This window comes from Varanus komodoensis, unplaced genomic scaffold (assembly GCF_004798865.1).
Source record: "Varanus komodoensis strain SLA01 unplaced genomic scaffold, ASM479886v1 scaffold5, whole genome shotgun sequence".
Classification (NCBI taxonomy): Eukaryota; Metazoa; Chordata; class Lepidosauria; order Squamata; family Varanidae; genus Varanus; species Varanus komodoensis.
Genome location: NW_025336087.1, coordinates 49,936,311 through 49,955,989, shown reverse-complemented (window position 1 = coordinate 49,955,989; position 19,679 = coordinate 49,936,311). Strand labels below are relative to the sequence as shown.

Here is a 19,679-nt window from a genome sequence, read left to right as displayed (position 1 = left end):
GCATTGTTACTGGGAGCAGAGTAATGCCTTTGCTTAGGGAGGGGATGAAGAACCCTGAACTAGAACATAACAAGCCAGACATTCCTGTTTGTAACAGGGGAAAAATCTTAAATTTTTCTTGAAGGGTGTGTTCATTTTTATTATACCCTGAGAAAAGTAGTACATAGTTGGTGTCTACATTATTTGCTGTGATGGTGCTACAAAACAGCAACAAAAATAAGATGGGCAATTCTATTGCAACTATAGCAGATCTGTTTCTACAAACTGTCAGAAACAGTGTCTTTGCAGAAACAATGGACAAGGCAGTGTTCAAGGACACTTTTCTTTATTCTTTTCTTGCCCTGAATCTGTTCTGTTCTGACAGGAAGTTTCAAGATTAGTTGAAGCAAGACTAAATGTAACAACTTTGGCATTCCTACCATACATATTGGATAATTATGTACAGCTTTTGCATGTAATCCCCAAATGCGCTGAACTTTGTTGAACTTTCAGCTTTAAGATACATTGAATAAGTAACTGGGCCAAAGGGATCCTGACAGAAGATTATTGTGAACATTTCCTTTTCTTAAGGTGTGATTTAAAAAAAAAACAACAACTTGGAGCTGTCACCTCAACTGTTAAAATTGACATAAAATAGGAAGATTAAATCATGTACACGGTGTTACACCTTAGTTCTGTTTTGAGGATGGGTTTTGTTCAGCTCACATAATTGATCTTCCCTGAGCTTATTTTTCTAAGTAATAAATGTAGCATTTCAAGAGAATTACATCTTGTAATATTTCTTAGGCAATCCCTTTCAACGGCAGCAAAAAGTAACTCCTGAGGATATGCTATTAGGATTAAATAAAATAAATTTGCAAAGACTACAAGGTTTGGCATAGAACTTAAGGTAGCAGCAAAATTATTATAGAAAGAGAGGTCCACTAGGTTGATCTTCTTGTGCATTTCTACCTTTTATCTATGGTGTAACTACGCTTGGACCAAGGAAAAAAAAAAAACATTCAAAGTATTCTGCCTCATAAAGGGTATTTGGGCTGGATGCAGCCTTGGTTGTCAACTCCACCTCCAGGTCTTGTGCTGCCTCTCTGTTTCCATGGGTCAGTCGGCCATCATCCCCATTGGCCTGGACTAACAACTCCCCTCCTTGCTCTCCAGATGTTCCCTGACCTTGGTCTGATGCTGGAGCTTGCTGAGATTCCACAGCAATTTCATCTTCACTCTCTGAACTTGAACTTCCATCAAAGCTACAGACAGCTCACGTGTGTTCTGGCACCTTGCCCCAGTGCCCACGCATAGCAAGCACCTCCCCGGTGCAATAAATAAATGGATGGATTGAGTGCATACTGATACCTGCAATACACTTTAAAATCTGTTTCATGATTTTTCATGAGCTGATCTTAAGACTTTTCTCATTCATTTGGCTTGCTAGTAATACTAAACCATATTTTAATGTTCTTGTTGAAGAGGAGATGGGAAACAATTGTTTCTGTTTTCAGCCTGTGGTTTATCATTATGCCCAACTCAGAGGAGTGATTAGTGTGATTATCTGAGTAAGTTAGAATTATTAGCCATGGTTCAAAATTGCCTTGTTAGGATGAGCTGTGATTAAAAGAAACCATAGCTTGCCTGGATTTAGACCTAAGGAAAAGCTGTGGAAAGTTAACAGAAGCACATACTGCAGAACTCACACAAGCATTTTGAAAAAAGAGTAGTAAGAGGGGAGCACATGAGCTTGAGATGAATGTGGGTTTTGCCAAACTAGTTTAGGGTTAAAGGTAAACATAATTTCAGAAGGAGAATATCAGGTTAAGTGGGATAAGCTCAACTACTTTGACTTAGCATGTACCTATTTATCTACTGTATATACCAGTGTATAAGACAACATTTGAAACTGAAAACAGCATAGCAAACATCAGCTGGTTGTTTTATACACCAGGTGAAATATTTCCCTTAATGTAGTTTCTCTTCTGTGTCATGTTGCAAACCTTGCATGTGGCTGTGAACACAGTCGCACACCCAGTCCTGAGTTCAGCACCCAGCCACCCACCCCTGCTGCCACACACATGTGGCACTTGCATTAAAAATAGTGACTTTTAAACATCTGCTGCCCAATTAATTGGGAACACTGTTCTGGTTGAAAGATTGTTTTTGATGGCTTACCGTTTGTACTGGCCTGTAAGATGCTCAGCGAAACTGAAAATGGAGAACCAAAAATTGGGGGTCATCTTATACACCTGACATATGAAAAACACCAGAAAAACAGTCCAAAATATTGACTTCATCTTATATATGAGTTGCCTTAAATGCCAGTATATACAGTATACACGTATTCCAAAGCATAAATGCTTGCTTTAGCTACTCAGTTTATGAAATGCTTCCACCGTCCCTTCTTGCTGAACCATCTGTTCCCTCTTTATACTAGCAAAATGTAGTCTTTTATCATGTCAGTTAGAGAACACAACCAGCAAAGGGCAAGAGGGACCAAGCAGCACTGATGCCAGAGGTACCCGTAGGACAAGGAGTAAATTTAGTAAGATAAATGGGATTACATGCTAGTACATGGGATTATATTCAAGTAAGCCATAGTTGATCAAACTCTGAACTGTACAGGCTGTTTTGTTCACAGACAGGAATGCAAAATAAAACAGCAATTTAGAAATGCATATTTATAGTTAAACATCAACATATTCGTCCCCTTTTCGCCCACTTTTAAATCCACAACATAATCTCCATAAATTACATGAGGATTCATACCTAGAGGTTTTAAAAAGTATAATCCTCAGCCCTTCTATTGATGATGCTGAGAAGCTAGTCATTCTTTCTCCTTTTTTGGTAAAAGCAAGTGGTGATATATTAACTGAGAAGAAGGGCATTTAATAACTTGTGAAACGTTTTCCTGCAACACTTTATATGTAAGATACATTTAAGCAGAAGTGGGGCCTGGTATGCTACTCAGGGTCCAGGTATGCATCTTCTGCATGTGGTGAGGTCTGGCAGAACTCTTTGGACTCATGTCCCTCCCTGCTTGCCATGAACACAGTGGTTGGGTTCGGAAAATATGACAATGCCCAGTATGGTTGAATATTGGTGGTCAGTGAAATATGGACTGTTGTTGAACTTGGGTTAATTGTGCTGTCTGAACCCAGCTGTGTTAACAAGCTATGGCTTGTTAGTCATGAATGAGTGATGAAGAGAATCTGTGGTTTGTTGTTGTGATATGAACTACGAACTGTTCACCATGGTTTGTTATTCTGGTAAGGTTCAGACAACACGATAACCCAAATTCACAAACAACAGGTCATGCAGAGTTTTTTCTCTTTGCTAGGGATTATGCATGCACATGGGTGTGTTTATTATTATCTGTTTGTTACAAAATAATGTGTAGATAGCACAGATGAATTTTAATCCATGTGGGAATTCACATAGGTCTCAATTCTCATCAAGGCTCCTTTTATATATGTCTTTGCCTGCTTGCCCACCTCTGTCTCCATGCCTGGTCCCATTCCAGTCTAGGCAAGTATAAAAATGGCTGTCTGCGTGATCATCCTGGTGCCATGTCTACATACCCTGAGCAACACCAGAGATTATTCTAGGGTAAGCTAGTTATAAATGGCCCTAAAAGACAAGATGAATCCCTAAAAAAGAAGACATTGCTTTGCATGTCACATGCTAATGTATATGTATTTATATAGGAATTGCTCCTGTCATTTAAATGGTAATACTGTGGTAGGGAAGGGTGTGGCCAGGTGACCTGTGGTCCTGCTCGGTCTGCTGCCCAGGTGCTCACTCTGATGGGCACCTCCAAGCTCCTGCTGCTCTCCACTTATGGTTCTTTATCTTTAAGGCAAATTATACTTGTGGGCAGCCATTCAAATAGATGTAAAATAGGATGTGTGGTTTGTCTAATCTCTTATAGGGTGGGTGTATGATGCTCACTCAATCCAAACTCTCCCCTGTGTAAGAATGATACACATTAAAGTATACAAATCCAAATTATTTCCTGACTTTGAAATAATTGCTCTAAGAAAGGGTAGCAATGGTTGCAGGCTCCTTTTGGCTTATGTATTTACTTATTCTGTGGTTTCTGTCCTGCTAGTAATAATCCATATACAGGGACTGAGTGTGGATTGTTGTTAAAATGTGGATTGTCATGTTGCCCAAGTCCAGCCACACTAACAAACCACAATTTATTAAATGCAAACAACCCAGAGTTTACAACTCAACAAGAAACCGTGGGGTGACTTCATGAGTTGTTTTTCAGCATGCCTGGTTTCATACAACGCAATAACCCATGTTTCAACATTAATCTGTGGTTCAAGGATAGCCCACACTGTCTACATTTACATGTCACAACATTTGCCATTTTTGCCATTTTTAATTCCTGTTGCTGATTGTACTTTATAATGCTTGTTTGCAAGTCATGACGTTATTTGTAAGGAAACTAATAAAGACCATTGCAAAACAAGTCTGCCTAGTTTTAGCAAAGCCATAGATTCATGAATAATGTGTTTATCCAGAACTGAGGCTTTTTAATAGAGAGCATTGATGTACCTGATGCTTGTACAAAGAGCACAGAACAATAAAATGAGTGTACACTCAGCATTCTCTTCCAGTGGTCATGGGTAAGAAATTGCCTCATAGCTTATTCCAGGAGTATCTGCTGGGTGTGGCAAATTACACTCAATTGTTGGCCAGTCTACCCACAGTGCACCAGACTGATGATTGGACTCACTAGAGACTGTTGACATGCTCTTTCCCCCTCAGCGCTCCTGCGGGTGTCCCAGGGAACACTGACTCGTCTCAATCTTAAGCAATTGTTGGCTCTCTGTGGCTTTTGTTTACTTCATCCTCTTTTTCCCCTGAGACTGCAAAAGCCTGCATGGCAGCAAGCTTTCATGACTCCCATTTTGACAGCCAGTGCCTGCTCCGACAAAGTGCCAACAGCATCTTGGAGGGGTGTCAGCAGCTGGCAAAACACTTTTTAATTTAAGTTTGTTCCTTTAAAAAGAAAAAAAGCTGCCACTTGCATAACTGCAGGAATCCATGGCTGCAGCAATATCTGGGTGCAGGTGGATACCTGCTTCCAAGGGGCAACAGGTACCAACTCTGGACATTGCTCGCAGGGGGCTCCAAATAGTTCAAAGGCAAATTGTCAAGAGAAAGCAAAAGCATGAGAGATCTTTGCTTATGAAAAGGTGTGTGTGCGTGATTTACATCCCCCTTGCAATTAGATCTTGCACTTCTGTTTTATCCTGGAACTTTGCAGGATGGTGCATATTTTGTAATGTTCCTGAGACCGTAGGTGCTTGGGAAAGTATAACAGTGCATCCCACCTCCTTTTTCTTAAGCAAGGATTTTGATGAGGCAGTGGGTGGTCTATGACAGGGATATATGCAGCCATATAAATGAAGGAAGGGTAATGTGGGTGGGGGGAGCCCCAGTAAGCCAAAAACAGCCCACAGTTGTGGCAGGGACCATCCTGCCAGCTGCAGTGGGAAAGGGTTTCTGCTGCTCTTGCCAAGTGAGCCCCTAGCTGATTTCTGGTGTCAACAGGGGGATTGGTTGCTTGTGTTCAGATAACTCAATGATTCGTCATGGTTATACCAACCTCTACAAAAAGCCATAGGTTGCCAAGATGGCTGGTTGCCTTCAAACAAGCCACCCGTCAGGAATTGGTCTGGATTCATATGACACAACAATTCAGTCACTCAGTTCCAGTCTCTGAGTGTGGATTATTGTGTCATCTAAACTAATCTCCTGTGGAAAGTAGCCTTTGTTTGGAAAGTGAATGGTGTAAATGCCTTTTTTGTAATGCATTTGTAATTTATACCTTTATCAACAAATACCTGTTAATTGTATGCAAAGTCCATTTGGAGGCTCATAGGATGCAAAGTAGTGTCTTTAATAATTTAAGAAGCATCCAGGAGAGAAACTTTGAATGAAACATGGTTATTGTGTCTTTCATTTGCCAGTGTTGTGGATCCCTTGTGGGCAGGAGATAGATCAGAATCTACTGGCAGATTTGGCAAGGTTTTCTGACTCCCAGTTGCTTAAAAATATCAGCAACATCCTGCCCCTCCCACAACCCTGAGATATACTGCAGATGGGAAGAGAACTTGCGCTGACTGGGAAGATTGTGCTCGCCATTCAGTGCTGGCACTCCTGGGCTCAGAATTATTCTAGAATTTGGGGTTGTAACAAAATCAAGGCTCTCACAAGCCTACCTTGCCTACCAAACTCTACTATAAATATTACATGTTTCTGAACTGTAGGCTTTTTATGGGACTGAAGGGATAGCTCTAGCTGGAGATGAAATGAATGAATGATAACTGTTAGAGTAGTAGCGAAATAGATAGGAGAAGGAACATACTGGCTTCCTCCAACAGCCAGCTGGGATTAACAGGAGTCTGACATATCAAGAAGGCTTTGTTAGAGTATGAAACCACAAGTGGGGAGGCTTCCTTGCTTCAAATTCCAACTAAATCATGAAACTCTTAGGCCAATCACTCTTTCTCAGACCTGCTTACCTGAAGATAAAGTGTGTGAGGGAAGAACCATGTCTGCCATTTTGAGTTTCTTGGAGAAAAGACAAGATGAACATGTAAGAACAAAAGAATTAACATCACTGTCAATTGCTTCTTAGTAATGCCAATTAGGTAGGAGACCAGGATTATGTACATGTACCTTTACTGCCTTTTTCAGCATCCTTATCTTTTCTGAATGTCTTGAAATATTTTGCACAGGTATTTAAAAGTGGTGTTTGTGCATGTAGTAAAAACCATTCCTCTTGCTCAGCATGTAGACACTTGTAAATGGTGTTCATGTCATGCTCAAATCTGGTGATAAATCTAGGAATTTGAATGTGCTTCATCTTTGTTTTATCAGCCTCTTCTTAAACTGAAGAACTGTCACATTTTGTTTTGACCTGAGCTTTATTGAATCCTTTTTTTTAAACTTGAGCAATGAAACTGTTGGTGAAAAAGGCCACTGGTGCATCACCCCTTTTGTCTGTCTGAGGAATTGTGAAAAATGCTATCTGGCAAAAGTTACCCAGCACCCTAATCCCATAATTATGATTAGGAGAGACATTGCAGATTACTAATGAGGATTTTAGTCTGAAGAAACCTCAAAAATTAATGTTGGTTTTGTAAATTCACCCAGAAACCACCTAACATAAACCTGTCTGGCATTCCCCTTTTTTTGAACCTTGATTGTGTAATGTACATTATTTCGCAATCAAGTAGAATTTATTTTATTTATTTCACATCAAGTCAAAATCATGCTGCTAGTTCACAGAAAATTATGTGGACGAATAGCTTATTTGTCCTCAGAAAGCTTAGTAGCCTATTTGTTTACCTATGTAATTAACCAAAATGGGGATAAGGGGAGAAAATAACAGCTCTTTACCCAAAGGTGTCAGAGTGGTGTAGGGTAAAAGTGTTTGTTTGACTGGGACTGGGGAGACCTGGATTCTAGTCTGCATTTGGGTGGGGAGCTCACTGGATGATTTTGGACCAGTCACTGACTTTCAGCCTAACATACCTCACAGGGCTGTTGTGAAAATTAAATTTAGAGGAGGAAGATCATGCAGCCTCCTTGGGTAACTTGCAAAATATCAGCGTAATAGCAAACAATAATTAAAATAGAATTATATTGATTTTCCTGCTTTGCTTAACCACAGATAATTCTCATCTGTGCATCCATATAATCTGTTTACAAGCCCACTGTAAAAGAATGCAGCTATTGCTTAATTTTGTGCAACGTCCCTTCTAATTGTTCAGCATCTGCTAACTCTGTGTTTTGTTTTAATAAATGCAAGTTATACATTGCTTCATCTCCCTCACCCTCTCCTCTGACAAGGATACAGTACTGTCAATTTGTTTCATAAAAATTGTGTAAAAAGGATGCATTTTATTTTGGAGTGTTGAACACAGTCTAAAGTTTAGTCAACAAATCTTCAGCAGCCCTTGATTTGATTTGAGAGACAAGTCACCTGCTACTCCATTAGTACTTGGAAGATTATAAGCCTTGGAGATTTAGCTGAGGATTAGCAAATTGGAGAGTGTACATTATCAGGCCAGGCTTAGAACCATGATTGTCTCTTGATTCATTTTCATTAGTGTTTTATTCAAAGACTACTGGCATTATGTAACAATGACGTTTCAGGGGAATCTGTTAGGAATTTTTTTTTACTCCTTTCCCAAAAGTTATTTTTATAACTTTAGCTTGCAAATGTGTGCCACCTATTTTGCAAACAGTGCTATAGTTCAGTCAGAGTTTTGGGGCAAGATGACTTCTGATGTCGCAGCTGCCGAACACAGGTTGTAAGTTGGTTCAGCGGTGCATTGAAAAAGTCAGGATGAAGTACAAGAAGTACATAACCATTCTTGAAGCTGCAATTGGGATCACTCCCCTGAACAAGAGAGAACTGCTACCTGTGGTCCGACATGCAAACCTTTGGCAGCACCCAGGGTAAGTTACTTGTTGAGTAAATGAGTAATTACGAAGACAAATATTTACTCTGAAAAAGAGTGTGAGATAGCCTCCTACCTTATCTGCAAAAGGAAGAAAATGATTAATCTGTGAAATGGTGGAAGCTGGATGTGTTAGGTGGTATATGGGTTGCTGGAATAACTTGGAGGCATTGTAAATGATGGCATTCAAGCTTACGTGCAGTTTCGAGAGAAGAATTTAGTGGATGAGTGAATGCAGACTTGGACCGATGGCAACACTGATTCGGAATGTGATGGATTGCCTCTTGATTACATTTCATGCTCCCTATATTTAGGACACACTTTTAATTATTATGCTAGAAAAATAACAGATTTTCTTCTTGGTAAACAAACAGTTTGTCCATTTACAAACAGATCCCACTTCTTTCCTAGTATTCACTTACATGTATTTTTAAAGGGGCAAAATCCTCACATGTGTATATATTCTGTATGTGCAGTTTAGGTGTCATTGCACTGTTGAAGCATGTCAGTGTCAACTGGAAAAGGTGTACTGGTCTGCCAACAGAACATGGAACATGACGTTCAAATGTCTTGAATTCAGCATTAATTGTCCTGGCCTGACCACCAGGGTGACCAAACTGTTCATTTACTTAGCAGTTCTTTTTAAGAAATTCTGCATTTCTGTTTCTCCAGAGAAAGATTGAAGGGTTAACATGATTCATTGGTTGTGCTGTCTTTTTGTCTTAGCACAAATCAAACTTAAGTAAGTGTAGTGATGAGAGTGTTGGACTGGAATCAGGGAGATCTGGGTTCAAGTCCCCACTCAGTCTTGAAGCTGACTGAGTGACTTGAGGCTCTTCACTTCCTTGCAACATAACCTACTTCATAAGGTTGTTGTGAGGATAAATTTGGGAGAGGAGTAATACATGCTGCATTGAGCTTCTTGGAGGAAAGGCAGGCTATAAATGTAAGAAATAAATTATTAAATTAAAGCAAACCTTCATGATACAAATGGAACAAGAAAAAAATTGACTTACTAAGCTGTGGTGCCAAATAAGTGATCAATTGAGATGCAAGTAACTTGTTTTTTTTAATTGCGTAGTGCTAAATCCAACAAGGTCTGTGCATTTATAAAAAACAATTCTCTGTATCTAAGAGACTCTCCCCCTCCCGTGTGTGTGTGTGTGCGCGCACACCTACACACTGATCTTTGTTCCTTATGTGGCCGCCTCTCATGGCCTCAGGTAGGGCTGCTCCAGGAAGGCATCAGTTTTGAGGGAACATCCGATGGGATGTAACATGTTGCTTCTTGCATGGATACTTGAAAAGCTCCTACATGCATGTGGAACATTGTGTGTATTGATTTGGATCCTGGCCATTTTTATTAAATGCCTACTATGCTAGGTGCTATACAATTGAAACTAAAGAAGAGAGCCCGTGTAGTGGTTAGAGCAAGGGGGCCAGTTGAAAGGTGCCAGTGGTGGGCACGGGCCAGCAAGGCGGTGCCAGCGGCGCACGCGGGCCAGTGAGGGACGGGGCAGGGGCAGGGCGTGCGAGGCGGGTGTGCACGGTGAGGCAGCGGCTTGCTTGCTTGCTTGCTTGGAGATCGTTTTCTCCGAGCGAGTCCAAACCGATCACCGCGCGAGCAAGCTGCTGTCTCCCCACATGTGCGGCCAGGCGGTGGCAGGCGCGCACAGGGCAAGGTGGGCATGGGTGTGGGCACAGTGAGTCCAAAATCTCTGAGGTGGGCTGAATAAATGGGCATGGAGGGCCGGATCCGGCCCACGGGCCATAGTTTGAGGACCCATGGGTTAGAGTGTTGGACTGGGACTTGGGAGATGCGAGTTCTAGTTCCCACTCAGCCATGGAGCTCACTGAGTTACTTGCGCCAGTCATGTGCTTTCATCCTAACCTACCTCATAGGTGGTTGTTGTGAGCATAAAATGATGAGAAGGAGACCCTAGTATGCTGCCTTGGGTGCCTTGCAAGAGGAAGAAAGGTGGGCTATAAGTGCAATGTAATAATCATAATTTTAAAATTTGTAGCCTGTGGTTACACCAAGGAGGACAACCAACAGCAGGACATGTTGGACTTCAGTTCCCATCATCCTCAACTGTTGATGCTGCTGCCGGGGCTGATGGGAACTGAAGTTCAACAACAAGTGAAGGTTGCAGGTTGACCACCCTTGGTTTACCATCTTTAAAATCATAGTTTTGTTTCATGTTGTTTTTTTGTTATGGCTCAGGAGTGAGATGCAGGGTTACCATAAACAGCTGCAATGCATGACTAGAAAATCCCTTGATTGGCCGCCATTCAAGGCTGTGACTGAGTTCACAGAATACAAGAAGTCATGGTGCCTTGTGAGTCATGTTTCTTTCAGAGCGGCTTGTCATGCTGGCTGAAATCAAACAGTGGTTTGAGCATGTTTCCAGACAACATGTGAACCCGCTTTGGGTTGGCTTCTGGGGTAGTCATTTCTGGGTTGACCACCTGTCTAAGTGGACTCTGTGGAAAACAGAGCAGAGTTGGTCCTCACACACCAGGTCCACAAGCATCTGATTTGTCCACCAGTGGATTTTGCCCTCCCTCTGTAACTTCCTTCTGACATTTTTGGCACTAGTGCTAGTTGTGTTGATTTTCAGCTATTCTGAAAGCAGAACCTCTCAAGAACAGACTGGAGGAATGATAAGTTCACAGGGGTGCCGAAATGCGCCTACCATGGGAACTATTGACTGTGCCAGAAGCAAGACCTGGAATGCCTACACCTACTTTGTGTGAGAGAAGGCTGGTTTTATGGACACACCCAGGTATTAAACGTACCATGGGAGAAGTGTCACTGGAGCAATGAATGGTAACAATCCTTCTAGGTTCTGGGAGGAGACACAATTTATAATAACTGTTTCTCAGACTCTTCATTGCATGTGGTTGCTTTTTTCACTTCTTTCTCAAGATTCAATGTATGTGGTTCCTTGCCCATAATCTTGTTAATGTCCCCCAGGAAAGAAGTGGTCTAGCTGGAGATATGAATCTGTTTCACCTACAGCTACACCAATGCTTATTCTGCTGCGTCTACATAGCCATTGTATTTTAAGGAGAAGACAGTGAGCTGGTGGGTATATGTATATTCTGTACTAAAAGAAGATTAAAATTATGTGCTGAGACAACCTAAATTCAAAGAGAAGTTGGATTCTGCACCCTAGATTTGGAAATTGAGCCAAAATGGCAATGTTACAGATTTTGCACAATTCTGTTTTATTATGGTTTTGCTAGTTATGAAGAAGCATGATAATGAGAATCCACATTTCAACAACAGTCCATACTCAACCCTTGATTTGAATAGTTGCACTAAAAGGCATTTTATTCTTTTAAGGGCAGTACATGCAAGGAGTGGGAGGACAAAGAAAGCTCCAGAGAGAGGCTGCTAAGCATGGCAGGCACTTTGGAATAATTAAGGGTTGGAATTAAATGACATCTGTCTAGACTCCAAGGAAAGTACCTACCAGCCATGGGGACTGACCCAGCTAGGTGGCTGAGGGGAATGGGTCAGTGGGTTTGGAATTGCCTGCAAGATCATTACGTGTGACCTATATCTATGAAGTATTGCAGAGTAAGTTTTGCCTGGCCACACTTGAGAAAGACAGCACCTGTTTAAATCGGACCTTTACTTAATATTAACAGGCATCTTCTGGTTGCACCTCAAACAGGGAGAGTAATTAGGCAAAAGGGAAACCAAAACCGGCACCAACAACTCTGCATGCATTAACCATTTAGTGGCTTTTCAGACAGTTACTTTTCCCTCCACAAAGTGGGCTTATTTTATGATGGTTGCTTATTCCAACATGAAGAAGATAAGATTTAATTCCTGTAGAGACAGACAAACAGGCTGCCTTAAACAGAAGGCCCAGGGCAGCAGCGTGACAGAATTTTGAGAGAGAGCCATTCCTGGAACCTGTTTTCAAGTACAGAATCCACTGCTAGAGCAAGTGAATTAGTAGTAGTACCTCAGTCCCACCTTACACAAAGTGCATTTTCCTCGCCACACTTCAGTAGATGTGCTTGTTATTCCTGATTGTTTTCCAAATTAGGTGGACAAGTGTCCTACATGATGGAAGAGGGTCCTCTATTTGAAGTCCAGTTTAAAGAGAAAGATAATCTTAAGAAGGGTGGGCAGGGGACCTGAGAGTGCCCCTGAGCAGTTTGTGCCTGGCAGGAAGGCGCTTGAGCAGCCCAGCAGACTGTCTTCTCTCAATGGCAAGATGTATTTAAATTGTATTGTATTCTTTCATAATGTACATCTATACATATAGTGGCATATATGCATTTAATGCAAATCTGTGTCCTCATTTGATGCCTTTTATCTTTTCCCCCTCTTTTTGGCAATGCAATAATGGCTACCCTACTGCTAAATATGATAGACATTGATGGTTTCTAAGGTAAATTCACATAAAAACGCATGTGGATTCAAGACACCTTCCTTCAGTGGCCAGATAAATGAGTGTAAAATTTTTGAGCACTCATTTCTTCACCATGCCTCATGCTCCTTGCCAGAACGCATTTGCTATTACCTCTGTCCCAGAACCTTTCTAAAGACAAAAAGGAGTACACTGTTTCACAGTGTGCCTGTGAATATGTTGCACTGATAGCTCAAAATATGTGATTTAGTTTTAACAGATCCACAATCCATTCTTATTTATATACATTTTAAGTACTATGTATAATGCTAAGCACAGTGAGAGAGTGAGAGAACTTACAGAGTTTCTGTCAAATTAGGAACTTGTTCTGTCTCATTTGCTAAACAGAACTGTTGATTGCATATGGCAGTTACAATTTAGACCAAGCTGTTTTCCTTTCTAGTGTCACAGGCTTAGCCTAAACTAAATTAATTGCATTGGATTACCTTGTCAGGTTTTCATCATTATCGTTATTATTTTAGGGAACAGACGACGATACCACCATCTCCTTGTGAGTGGGACTGGGAGCACAGCTGTAGCTCAAGCCCAAGACACATCCCAGGAAATAGACTGAGAGTACTGAAGCGAGGCCTTCCTCACCAGGTACATGTTAACACATCAATAAGGTTAGTTTTGGTCAGCAGCCCAAAACATTTGCTGCAGCAAATCTACTCTAATGTTTATATTCCAACTAGTTGCAGAACTTAACTTGTTCCAGGGAGGTCACAGTCGTATAAACAGTAGTCATGAAAATCCAGGATGTTGCGTAACGGAGTTGATAAACTTTACTTTAGCACAGCACCCTTTATATACAGCTATGCTGAAGCGAACCCGTTAAAGAACTTCTCTCCACCAACTATTTGAGGAACCTTCTTCTGTGCCACATCTCAGCACAACCCATTCAAGCAGCTTCTCTTGATTCTCTGTGTAACATTTTCAGGGGGCTTCTGCAGGAATCTCAGGGTGGGAAGATCCACTGCTCCCAGCTCAGTTGGTCTAGTGCAGTGATGGCAAACCTTTTAGAGACCACATGCCCAAACTGCAACCCAAAACCCACCTATTTATCACAAAGTGCCAACACTGCAATAAAACCTCAATACTGAGGTTTTAGTTTAGAGAAAGCAACTCATACATTAACATCTTTTGTTTTAAAAGAAAAACACAATAACAGAGCTTTCAATGATACAAACAGCTTTTTATAGAATGGTAAAAGTTTGTGTTTGGTGTGCTTTTGCACAATTAATGTGATCTTTGCTGTTGTATGCATGCTGATACGCAAAACTCAAAGCTAAAATCTTGTGTTAATAATAATGAATGTATTAAAACTCACAGCCTGTCCAAGCATGCATATCTATGGCAGTGCACTGACCGGCCATGCGAAAGCTTGGATGAGTTGCGGCTAATGAGTCGCAGCTCATGATGTAATCGCCTGGTGCCACTACTCCTTTCCAAGCATGCACATGCCCCCTCTGTGTGCTGTTATCCAATGCTCAGCTGCTGGAGCGACTTGACTCGCATGCTGACAGAGAGAGCACTGTGTGCCCGCTGCAGCACACGTGCCACAGGTTCGCCACCACTGACCTAGTGTCAATCTGGTTCCAACAGCGGGTGGATGATCCTGCTGAGATACATCTCCTTGGGCCACATGTTACAAAAGGTTGGGGCCATTATGTAATAGTGTTGCTCGCTGTTCTCTAATAGATTTATTTTCCCTAGCTGAAAAAAATACGAAGTAGGTCTGTCTCTGAAAGTCTTGGGGAAAAGGCGCTCTGGAGCAGTTTTTAACATCGCTGTTTAGGTCAGCCTTCCCCAACCCAGTGCCTGTCGGATATCTTGGGACTGCTGTCACCTATATCCTTGACCACACCATGGTCAATGGTCATGGTGGCAAGGGGATGATGGGAATGTAGTCAAACAAATCTGGTAAGAGCCAGGTAGAGAAAGATTAATTTAGGTAAAAACTGCCTCCACCCCCCCCCCCCGCACATGCAGCACTGCAACTGTTATTGCTACAGTGTGGCACAGTGTCTAGGTTCACACAACATGATAGTCCACAGTTCATTATGGAGCAGTATGGATTGCCATGCATTGTTATGGAAATGTATCTTGGATCCAGCCATTCTTAAGCATGAACAACTGATGAAGGGAACCTATGGATTGTTGTTGGGCTGTGAACTGTAGAGGGTGGAGAAGAGGTGATGGGGTGGGGAAGCTTGGAATATATAAATAAACAGGTAACTAAGGAGATTGGGGCGGGAAGAGCAAAAAAGAGTAAGAAAATAGTGCTGTGGAAGGATCAGGGAATAGTATTGCCTTGAGAACTGTAGCCAGGATGTAAAGTAAAACAGAGACGTATTGGTTGTAGTTAAATAAATATTTACTCATTAGTAAGTCACATTGGCCTTCGTAGGACATGTATCTGAGTAGATATGCTGTAAATGGGTATAAGGATTGGGAATGGGGAAAAAGAAAGGGGAGCAGGTGGTCTTTGAGAAACACAGACCCTAGGTAAGAAAAGTGCCCGTCCTGAGCATCTCTGAGATATGACATACACTTGATGTTTTCCATGAAGATTTCTGGAATGTTTTCCCTTGGTGTCTGACCCTGTCTCCTCAACAGCATATTTGAAAGGGCTTGCCAAGTGCATCAAGGTTATCAGGTGGTAGGTCTTTTCACAAGCCCTGAACCACTGGAAAAATTCTGTCAATTTTGCTCATCACCTGAAAAGAAAAAGCCTGATTACTGGATACCACAGAAGCGTGACTCTAAGTGACAAGATGCCAAGGAGCTTATTGAACGTTGAAGAAACTAATTGTGCATACATGACGAGCTGTGAAAAAAGTATAGCAAATTAGTTGTACCAAGTAAGCAAACCCCCCCCCCCCCCTTGAAATAGATTTGTGCTCTTGGGGTGATTTCAATGAATGTATATCCAAACTCTATGACAGATGTCATGTTTACTCCCTACAAACTGTGGTTTGTAGACTGGGTGCCAGCATTTTGAACATTAAACCCCTTCCCCTTGCAAGGCTAAACTATTGCTGACCATTGTTAATGCCAGACAGAGGCCCTCTAAACCAAGGTTTGCAAACCTTGATTTCAAACTCTGGTTAATATGGGAATTAATTCTGGAATCAACAGCTGGAGCTATTCAGATGCAACAGCAAGACATGGTTTGGAATCAGATGAACACTTGGCCAATGCCACCTGGCTGAGTTCATGGCTGAGTCAAGAGTCAAACTGGGGATGCCCTGATTTGATACTTGGTTACATGGATGCTAAGCCATTTCAGCTGTCATGAGACAGAAGTAAGACCAACAGCCAGGAAGTCCACCCCTGTTGTAATGGTGCACTGAGTGCAACAATGACAAATCTGAACTCTGTAGGAGTCAGACTTGCTCATGGTCAGGGTTCTGACAAAAGAAATCTGCAGTTCCTCACACGGATCATTATTTGTCCATTTAGCCTCTTTTCCTGTTCTTGCCTTCCCTGACCTCCAGCCATTGGGAAGTAGGCAGTGGCATGGTTGGGATAAGGTAGAAATCAGCCCCATTTGCACCTCTCAGGCGAGAGACTATAATTTTGGTAGCTGTAACTTACCCTTCCCAGTCTGGTGCCCTCCAGGTGCATTGTACAACAGCTTCCATCATCCAGCCCCACCACAGGAATGGCTTTGCTGGCTGCACAGGTGCCCTCATCATCTGGAAGGTGTCAGATGTGGGTGAGAGGAGATGCTGAAGCTATAGCTGTGGCTTCAACTACTGTAGAGGGTCCTAAAATGCTTCTGTGGGGCTGGCCAAACAGACAAATAGAGCAGGAATCCTGGAGAAATGCAGTGGGATCTTGGAAGCTAAGGAGGTTATTGCATTCTTGAAGCAATTTGCAGTACTTCCAGGACAGAACTGTTTGAGCAGTTGCTTGCCCTGCCTTTTTCCATTTCACCATGAGGTGGGCTGCATGGCAGCCACGTGTGTTCTGGGTGGGGCAGTGGGCATGACACAGGCCATGTGGATGGCTCTGGGTGGACAGAAGATGCCACCTGCTTCTTTCAAGTGGCTATCCCACACCTTCTGACTGGGTTTTCATTGCCGTGGATGTGGAAGACTACTGCCTGGAAAAGGCCTCCAGACAGTTCCAGAGACTCTTTTATTGGCATGGCAATATGCACACTCATCACACACTCCGGGGCTTTTTATATCTATGAAAAACAGGAAAGATCAGAATGATCTGGGATTGCTTCAGGTTCTCATGAAGGATGCAGTCATGGAACTAGCACTGGACTTCAGGTGTAAGATCAAGGGCTCCATGTCTAGCTGCAATGCCTCCTACTACAGTGACCATCCAGGCAGTGTCAGTGGCAAACAGGCCTGCATCAATATCTGGAATGGCATGGAGCTGCCAAGCCAACCAGGAATGACATTATTTGCCACAGTGCCCTTATTTCTTTTTCCAGTCAGGGCCAGCTGGCTGGACATGCATGTGGCTTTCAGAAGCTCATTCCATTGGCTTGGCTTTGATCTAATCATGTCCTTCTGCCAGTGGAACAGAGCCTGCTGGTAAAGGGTTTTTCCTGCACCCCACCCCTGCAGTCTAAACCAGCTTTGGAGTGTTGGCAGACCCTACAAAGCAGATTTCAGGGTGTGCTGGGACCTGTAGGGAAGGCAAGAAGGTCTTGTTGTGTGCAATGTCCATTTGCATGACATTGAAGTTGAGCCAAGATTTTTAAAGTATCTAATTATTTTCTACAACAAATGCTGCTCACTACCACTGAAATGTGTTTAGTGTCAGATCTAAACTCTCATTTTATTTCTGTAAGTATGGTGCTGCAATTATGTACATTAGTTTAAAATACAAAGCTGAACAAACTCCTATTTCTCTTCTTTTTGGGGTTAATAAACAAGGTTTTTTGCCATAATATTACCATCATGTTGAAGCAGCCAAAAGTCATGGAATCAGTGTTGAGAGGAGGAAATGTTTCTGCTTCAAAACTAAAATAACATGTCCAGCTAAAGCCCTGGGTCTAAAATTACCTAGTGGCACCACTGAAAAGAATTAAAAACTTAGCTCTCCAAAAATTGTTTCCGTAGTCTCCACAGCATCATATTGTCCACTTGTGTTAAAATTAGTAAGAAACTATGGGGAGGGGAGTGTGAGGCAGGGGGGAAAGCAAAACAAAAGTGTCTCTGTTTTTGATATAATGAGGACAGTCATGATGAATTGATGCTGAGGCTGGCACCTGGCTGCTCCCTTTGTGTGAAGTCACCAGCAAGAAACTGGTGAAGAAACCACACAAAACCTTGGTGTGTATGGTGTGCCTGGTTCAGAAATGTACTGATAAACATGAGTTATCAGTTATCAAACATTAAAAAAAACTTTGTGTGGACACATTACCATGTCATAAAAGTGTTCCTAATATTGTAGAGTATCTAATTAGAGTATCGAATGGACTTCAGTGTGGTAGAATGAGAACATTTTCGTGTTTGGAAGAAAGCTGGTATTCTTACAGTAATAGTATGAGAACATAAAAGACAGCAAAGGAAAGAATAACTGAGGTAATTTATTTCCTTTTCTGGGAGAAACATTACTTTGTTTTTAGGAGGAAAAGATGCAAGGGTGTGGATTAGAAGACATGAATAAGATAGTTGCTAAATATATCATTTTATTGCCCGACTGTGTTGTTGTATTGCATGTCCTTCAGTTCTGTGGTGATCCAGGTCTGAAACGCAAGATATTGCTAGGACAGGAAATATGCCCATTGCAAAAAGGGAGGCAGAGAAAATGCAATTGCAAAAACCTCTATTTTCCTTCCTCGGTGATGACTCAAGCTGAGATCAGAAAAATGTACAGTTGTGGTGATATTGTTTTAAAATATTGTGTGTGTGTGTGTGTGTGAACATTTTAAAGAATCTGAACACGAAGATAAAATGCTTCGGTGAAAACTCCCAACCTCCAAATCAATCATGCTATTGGAGCTAATGGAACTTGTAGTCTGGTGAGCATCAGATTGAGGAAAACTGTCAGAAGTTGAAGCATCAATATGAAACACCGAAACAAAATACTGCTCTGACTAGCAGGGTGGGGCCAATTGCCTCTGCCCTGCCTGTTGGGTAACTTAGCTTTTCCCATCTTTTACTTTCAAACATGAGGGTAGGCCTTTGTTAGAAGGATGCAAAAACAGGCAGAGAATCCGAAATGCTGCGGTTCCAACAGTTCCATTGGCTACGTAAATTGTTTAAAACTGCCAAATTTGTGGGGCTTTTGCACTCACGGGCCAAATGCTGGGTTTTATAGGGCCCTTTTCTGCCTAAGCATTCATGGCATTGCTCGCCCTTAAAGCACTACCTGGCAGAAAGTTCTCCCTCACCCCCCCCCCCCCGGGGTCAGCAATGGAGCGTATTTATGCATAAATTGCGCACGGGATTGCAGTCGAAGCCATTTCCCCCTCGCTTCCAGCAGCAGGAAATCCAACTTAAAAACCACCGTAGTTGGAATACACGTTGCTCAACAGTTTCCTTTGCTGGCCTGAAATGCCATGTAGCGCTTTCTCTGGCTCTGCGATGGCCAGTATCTCTTCGGCGCAGCAGGCTTCGTTCCTTCGCCAAACTTCCTTCAGCTCCCTCCTCTCACCGCCGCCCTCTGGGAACGAGTCTCCCTGTGTGCAGAGGAGGGGGAAGACTTGTGCGAGCCGAAGCCACTGAGTGGCTGGAGCAATTCCTCCCGCGCGTCATGTGAGGCGCAAAGCGAACAATTAATTCCCGGCTGGCGTCCACCTCTC

The 19,679-nt window shown here is 42.3% G+C and overlaps 1 protein-coding gene across 1 annotated transcript in view; it reads left to right on the top strand.

Annotated features, from left to right (window-relative positions):
* Positions 1 to 19,679, top strand: part of TJP2 (tight junction protein 2) — a 74,869-nt gene that overhangs the window by 4,312 nt on the left and 50,878 nt on the right. The window contains exon 3 of the mRNA XM_044445777.1: positions 13,387 to 13,507. The gene's annotated coding sequence lies outside the window, so the exon portion shown is untranslated. The remainder of the gene's footprint in view (positions 1 to 13,386; positions 13,508 to 19,679) is intronic.